The following is a 7,488-nucleotide window of genomic DNA, read 5'->3' as shown; positions in this document are numbered from 1 at the left end:
TTGAATTCCATTCATGGAAAACTGATTTGGTGTCGTTTGGACGAATATCCAACGGCCTTACTGTATTACTGAGCTCAACCCCGTAGGTGGTCAATTGAATCGAGCCGGCGAGGGCTTGGTCGTGAAAATTGACATGCCACGGGGACTGTACTGGGGAATCTTGTAGTAATGAGACTCTTGGTTCCGGTATACTCGAGTATTACCAAAAGCTACTGATTGGAGTGCGGGCCCGGTTGGGGTATGTTTGGTGGAAGGAATGGGAGTGAAGTGGGTTCTACGGTTGGTACTCATAAACATTGACGGAGAGTCAATGAGATCGGATCAAGAATGTAAGCGTGGAAATGGGCTCTTGATAGCCGTCCGTATCCTTTTACTGATTTGTTTTCTTCCTTAATTGTGTACTGAAATGAAAGGTTATGCTATATGCTCTTTGTTGCTTATGTGGTAGTAACTCACTGAGCTTTAGCTCACTCCGTTCCATTTGTTTTCCTTACAGGAAAATGACTATTTTGAGAAAGGTTGTGCTAGTTGGTTGTCAAAGTTGAGCTCATGTAAATGAATATTTTGAATAGCTCCTTGAGGGTGAATATCCTAAGTGTTTTGTTTCAACCAATGGTTGGCTTGTAATTGGCTAATTGCACATGTATGAACTTGTTGGATAATTTGGTATACCGCTTTGGCTTGTAAATGTTAAATTTCGATGTATATATGTTGGATTGATGATTGGTTGAACTTCGGATTCTGATGTGGACGGTACTGTTCATCATCGGCTTCGATTTTTTCATTTTTTTTATTTGGTGATTTTGACTTGTTTACGCGCGTGGGTATGTTCCGGAACGTATTAAATCGACGTGAACTGATCCGTAGTCCTGGCGAGAGCTGGGCAGGCAGCCCGCTAACCCCTTTGGTTCGCCTTAGGGGAAAGTGGGGCTGTTACAGGTGGAGCCTGGCCAATGTCCAGGAAGGGTTGAATGAAATGAACGAACGAACGAACGAGGGTTTTATTGATAAATGAAAAATGCATTTTCAAACGAATGAAGGAATAAGGGGAATGACAGGAGAACGAACGAATGAACGAACGTATCCTTTTCATGTGTGACTTATTGTAAATGTTGTAAATGTTTCTTGACTTATTGTTTGATTTATGGCTTGATCCCATGTTCGGAACCTCACTGAGCTTTTAGCTCATCCCTTTAGTTTTGTTTTCCTTAACAGGGGAAGGCGAGCAGGGGCGAGAGCTCTGTATCGACTGGCTAGGTCTAGTTTTGGTTTTGGTTTTGGTTCTCGCCCTAGTGCTTGGCATGGGCTGGTTGTATGGTGATTTGAGAACTTTTGTATTCTCGACGGTTGTACTTCTTTCTGAGATAGCAATGTATATAAGTTTTGTTTTAAGTTTTGGATCCTCGTTTTGCTCTTTCTTGTGGTTCTATTTCTGATTTGTGTGAGTGAACGACTGAGTCCCGGCGAGAGCTGGGCAGGCGGTCCGCTGAACCCTCTGGTTCGCCTAAGGGGACAGTGGGACTGTCACAATATTGATGGGATAACATGAAGAAGGAAATTGCTCAGTATGTTCAGACCTGTCTTATCTGTCAACAAGTCAAAACTGAACATAAAAAATCCTCAGACGAGATACCTGAATGTGTAAGGATTGAAGACAACCTAAGAGAGGGGTGAATTAGGTTTATTAAAAAGCTAATCAAGTTATGAGCACTTTTTGTTCAATATGAAATTTACCTTCTTTTCTAAGTGATCATACAATAAATCAATCAATGAATGAACAATATCACTTGAGAGAAGTAGAAGAGATAAGCAATTTAAGGATCACAACATAACAATAAGTAAATGAGAAGAAAGGAATTGCAAACCAATTGACTACCAAGCTCCTCTTGAAGTTGAAGATCAATTCAAATAACCTTCTTCAAGTTGATGAAATACAACCAATCTTGTGTACAAAGGAAGGCTTACTTCCTCCTTACCCCAAGCTCCACTTGGTCAAGTTAGGAAATTTTACTATCCCTCAGGACAACCCTCACAGAATTACACTATTGAAGTATTCACTCACAAATGAAAAGTTTACAATGAACTTCACACCACCAAAACTACAAATCTTCCTTGGAGAGTGTTTTTGCACTAAAACTATTCTATATCTTTTGTATCTTCAGTGTGAAAAGTTGTTTGAAGTTTCTAACCATACTCTATTTATATGAGACCAAGAAAGTGCTTCATTAATGCTTCCATATTGCTTCATTATTGAATTGCTCATTCAACGAGCATTCTCAATATTATGCCCTGAAGAGGACTTGAACCTCCACGCTCTTTAGCACGAGATTTTGAATCTCGCGTGTTTACCATTTCACCACCAAGGCATGAATCGTATTCCATGAATATAATATCTATCTAGTGTGATGTATGGAATATATGACAAAGGTGGGGTAGCCGTTGGGAGTATCGGACATCCGGTACTACCGTAGTTTGCGTCCGATAGCAGATAGAGAGTTTGAAAGATCCTATCGGACGTCCGATACTTGCGTCCGATAGCAAATAGAGAGTTTAAAGGATTATCTCAATTCTATCAGACGTCCGGTATTGTCTTTGTGAGCGCCTGACAGCTTTCGTCGAGTTTGAAAAATCCTATCGGACGTCCGGTACTTCCGTCCGATAGCAGACAAAGATTTTGAAGGATTCTATCAGACATCTGATACTTGCGTCCGACAGCTTTCGTCTTCCTTTTTCTTCTTTCAAATGCTTTTGTCTTTGAATCAAATTTCTTCAAGACTGAAAGAATTTCTTAGAAAAGATATTAGTACTATCCAATTATTTTATAAACATCAAAAGTTAGGAATCAAGGTCAACATTCTCCCCCTTTTTGATGATGACAAAACAATGGATGGAAGAAAAAAAGATTGAGCAAATGAGCATAAGCTCCCCCTTACTCATTACATCAAAAATTTTTAAGTGCCAAACTTATAACATCAGAAAAACTCCCCCTTTCACATAGCATTAATTTTTCCCCCTTTTTGTCATCATAAGATGAGAGTAAAATCCAGCAACCATAATCCATAATGTAGTTGCCAAACAGAGAATCCAAAAAACCAATCAAAAATAGAGAAATGATGCCAGAATTCAGCAATAACCAACATATCAACATCAATCATCATTCAAAAACAAAGAATTAATACCAAAAGAAGTACCAAACAGAAAAATATCAACCAAAATATATTAGCAATACATCTAGAAACCATCAATGTTAACCAAGATCCATTAGTACAGAGTACTTGAAACATCAAAGGAGAAAATACAAAAGATGCATCCTAATATGAAGTGCAAATGTTCCTAGAGTGCCTAAAGTGTAATCACAAAGTTCAAAAAGTCACAACATTTAAATTCCGAACAATTGACACTTCTAATTTTAACAATATTCAAACCAAGCAGATTTTGAACTTTTACAAATAGGGAAAAGAAAATTTTTGAAAGTATCATCTTTGTGAGCAAGAAAAATCACCCAAGTGTATCTAGAATAATCATCAATAATGACTAAACAATATTTCTTACTACCCAAACTAGCAATTTGTGTAGGATCAAACGAATCAAGATGTGAAAGCTTCAATGGTCTTGAGGTAAAAATAAGTCTTCTCCAAATGTCACTATGCCACTAGACTTTGGTTTGAGTTTGATGAATTGTGATGGATCACCGGTCATGTGTCTTGAACATTCACTGTCTATGAATCACTTTGATTTCTTAATAATGTTCACTAGGTTCACCTACTCAAGAGTTCAAGAACTAATATTTGGTACCCATTAATTTTTGGGTTCTTGAGAGTTAGTACCATGTCCAACTATCCACATGTATTTCTTGTCTTTTCTCATGTTCTTCCTCACATAACAATTGCTTTTCATGTGACCTTTTTGACAACAAAAATTACACATAATCAAAGAGTTATTTGTACAAACAGATTTAATAAATCTTACTTGTCTTCTCTTATAAACAGCAAAATCATTTGCACCAAAATTTAAGAAACTTTAGTGTGACGTGTTATGGTGTTATTAAATATATTTAAACTTGCCTAAATTGTAAACTGTGCTTATTCTTGTAGTTCAAGGAAGGAACCAGTGAAAATGGTAGAAGTGAATCGCCTCGGAGACGCCTTCGGGTTATTGACTATGAAGAGAGATTAGGGGGACCGATTCGACGTTGGAATCCCGCATGCCGGACTAGGAGGTGTAACCGTTGTAGGACTTATTCTTAGCCCGATCATGTGATCCTGGTAGTACTAGATGAGAAGAGGAGACTTAGGCATGCCAGTTCTAGGGACCAAACTGAGATGGAAAGAATGAGAGGAATTATGGAGATGCAGAGGGATAGGATCCAGGAGTTGCAGGAGACCATTGGTCAAGAGCAAGAACGGACGGGTGCTATGTGGCAGTAGGTGCAAGTGGTTAACAAACGCCTCACTAGGGTACTAAGAGAAGTAGGAGACTGAACTGGGGGTATTTTATAGGAATGTAGGGCTTTACTGGGAGAGGTGATAGATGCAAATTTAGTTGATGTAGGCCATGGTAATGAAATCCCTAGAAATAAAACATCTATTTGCTCTGTTAGGAATTATGTTAGAGCTTTTATGAGCCATATTTTGACCCTATGTGAGGGGTAGTTAAGAAAATCCTTAGTTGGATGTTTTTGTGCTTTTGATATAATTTTTGTTCACTATACTTTTGTTATGATCCCGCTACTTTTCAAATGGGATTGTTTTTGCTTGTACCTGACTTTTATGTGTGATATGAATGAAAGGATTGTGTTAAATGTACTTGAGTTTTGGCTTGTTTATATTGTTATGCTTTACCCATGTATCGATTAAATTTTAATTTTGCATAAGTATTACGACCCTAAATTTGTAAAAATCGATGGAGGGTAGACGTAGTGGACGAGACCATGGGCATGGACGCAGGCAACTCTTGAATGAAGAGGTTAATATGAACCAGCAGCTGAACAGAATCGCGAACCAGGGACCGATCCCAATGCACAAGTAGCCATATCCATACAATGTTTGACAAATCTAATAGCCCAAATAGTGAACCGTCAAGGTCAAAACCTTGTTGACCAACCTGAAAACCTTGGGAATCATGTGGAAGAAGAAGATAGATCTCTCGAACAATTCCAATAATTCTTTCCACTAAAATTTCTGGGAGGACTTGACCCCGATGTAGCAGAGAGATGGTTGAAGAAAATGATCGATATTTTTGCAGCATTATATTATGCTGAAAATAGGCAGGTGACCTTCGCTCTTTTTCAGTTAGATGGAGCAGCTCGTTCTTGGTGGAACGTGATACGAATGAAATGTGAAAGAAAACAAACCACGAGAACTTGGGTAAATTTTATGAGGAAGTTTAATGTGAAATACTTTCCTTATTTGCTTCAGGGGAAAAGGGAGGATGAATTTATTAGAGTTTGTCAAGGAACCCAAACAGTTGCTAAGTATGAAACTTAATTCACCCGACAATCTAAGAGTTGTAGTAACAGAGCAAAGATGAATAAGGAGCTTTGTTCAATGGCTAAATATTGAGATTCAAAAGGATTTAGCAGTAGCTCAAACTAATACGTTTAGTGACTCTGTGGAGAAAATCCAACTGGTCGAAAGTGCGAGACTCTAAGCTAGAACTTTTCAAGTAAAGAAACGGGGTGTGCTTAGTAGCGTCTTTGGGCAGACTGATAAGAATATATCTCCTAATTTTAGAAGAGATACAAGCGGAATAAGAATTTCGGAAATGCTAAAAGAAGCCCCGTTAAGAGAAGGCCAAGACAGGAGAGGACAACAAAGAAGTGCCTCACACGGATGTTCGACATCAGTTTCCCGTGTCTCCTATGGATACTGTGGGAATCTGAACCTGTGACGCCCCGAAAAAAAATGAGTTTGAGAATCCGGAAATTTTCTAATTTTCTAGGGTTTATTTTTTTAAACGCCCGCCTTTTCTACATTTTCTTGATTCGAAAAATTCCCCAGATAAAGTTATGAGCAAAGATAGTTTTAAAATGATTTTTCTAGTATCGGTTAGTTTTCGAGAAATTAAAAGCGTATTTTGGACGTGGGACCCGCAAGTGCGGTAAATGCATTATATTTTTGACAACTTGTTGGAATTTTGTATTAAGTGATATTATTTTACAATGTGTTAAGATTTTTGTATTGGAGAGACAAAAAGATAAGATTAAAACCCTAAAGGACCATTTGTCACAAAACCATTGGACCTTAACTTTTGACCAAGACTTTTCTAACTTTACTAAAACCAATTTGGACCCAATTTCTCTCCATTTTAGCTTGTCTTGGACGAAATTTTGAGAGAAAAAGAGAGAGAAAATCCATCATCTTGCACTTCAATTTCTTGTCCAAATCTTGAGTTCCAACCGATTAAATTGCAAATCACTTCATAAAACTTGCTAGCTAAGGAAGATTGAAGCTCTTGGTGGAGTTGTTTTGGAAGAAAAATCCCTAAGTCATCACGTTTCTTGATATTTGAAGGTATCATGTCTAGCCATCCTTTCTTTGTTCTTGATTATGCTAAATTAGAGACTTGTGATGGCTAAAGAGATGGTTTGATGGATTATATTTTGAGTTGTGGTTGGATGGATGAACTTTTATTATTTTTGGGGATTTTTCTGTTTTAATATGAGTATGATTATGTGGTTATGTATGATGATTGGAAATGATGTTTAATGATTCTAGAAGGTGGAAAAAGTGGAAGATATCAAGTAAATTCTGTTTTGGAAGAAATCTGGAAAATTAGGGTTCTTGGTTCTTCATTCTGTCCGAACTTTTAGGTCCTAGATAGAGGCCGAATTGGCCTTTGATTAAAACATGAAAGTTGTAGGGAATGACATTTTAAAGGTTCCTACAAAATTTCAGGTCAATCGGAGTAGCGTAGAGTGAGAAAAGTCGAAATTACTATTGCTGTTCTGGTTTACCCGAAATTGGGATTTGCGACTGTAATTGGTTGTTTTGGCTGGAATTGCTTCCGAATTGGTTGTTTAGGTCTTCTGATGAAATGTAGCCCTGTTTCGTATCTTTTATCTGGTTTTGGAATTTCTGGATTTGGACTTGGAGAGCCTGAGTTATGATGTTTCCTCTGGAATGCGTTCTGTGAATCTGTTTTTGTGATTCTGGTATAGTTTCTTGCATTTTTGACCTGGTTACACTCGAAACTGGGTTGAGTGACATTCTGCAATATTGTACCCCTATCTCTTAGCTTCGAAACAGTGGGTCTTGCACCTTCATCCGACAATCGTAGTACCTTTGGTTCCATTACCGCAAAATGACGTCAAAACTGTTTTTCTGGTTTTGAGCTTAACTTTCATTTCCAGACTTTTCCCTAGTTTGACTTGTACTAGTACTACTTGGAGCTTGCTGAATGGCTATTGGATGAACTTTTTGTTGTGTACCTTTGGGTTGGAATGAGGAAATAATGAAGCCATGATGGCTGGAAAAGTTAGCAAATTCA

The 7,488-nt window shown here is 37.9% G+C and overlaps 1 non-coding gene across 1 annotated transcript; it reads right to left on the bottom strand.

Annotated features, from left to right (window-relative positions):
- Positions 1–2,285: 2,285 nt before the first annotated feature.
- TRNAL-CAA (transfer RNA leucine (anticodon CAA)) lies at positions 2,286–2,366 on the bottom strand. Its single transcript has one exon. It is a non-coding gene; the product is annotated as a tRNA-Leu (tRNA).
- Positions 2,367–7,488: the final 5,122 nt, after the last annotated feature.

Source organism: Coffea arabica, chromosome 5e, assembly GCF_036785885.1.
Source record: "Coffea arabica cultivar ET-39 chromosome 5e, Coffea Arabica ET-39 HiFi, whole genome shotgun sequence".
In the NCBI taxonomy this organism is placed as follows: domain Eukaryota; kingdom Viridiplantae; phylum Streptophyta; class Magnoliopsida; order Gentianales; family Rubiaceae; genus Coffea; species Coffea arabica.
The sequence above is the reverse complement of the archived record's forward strand: the minus strand, read 5'-3'. Positions and strand labels throughout refer to the sequence as shown.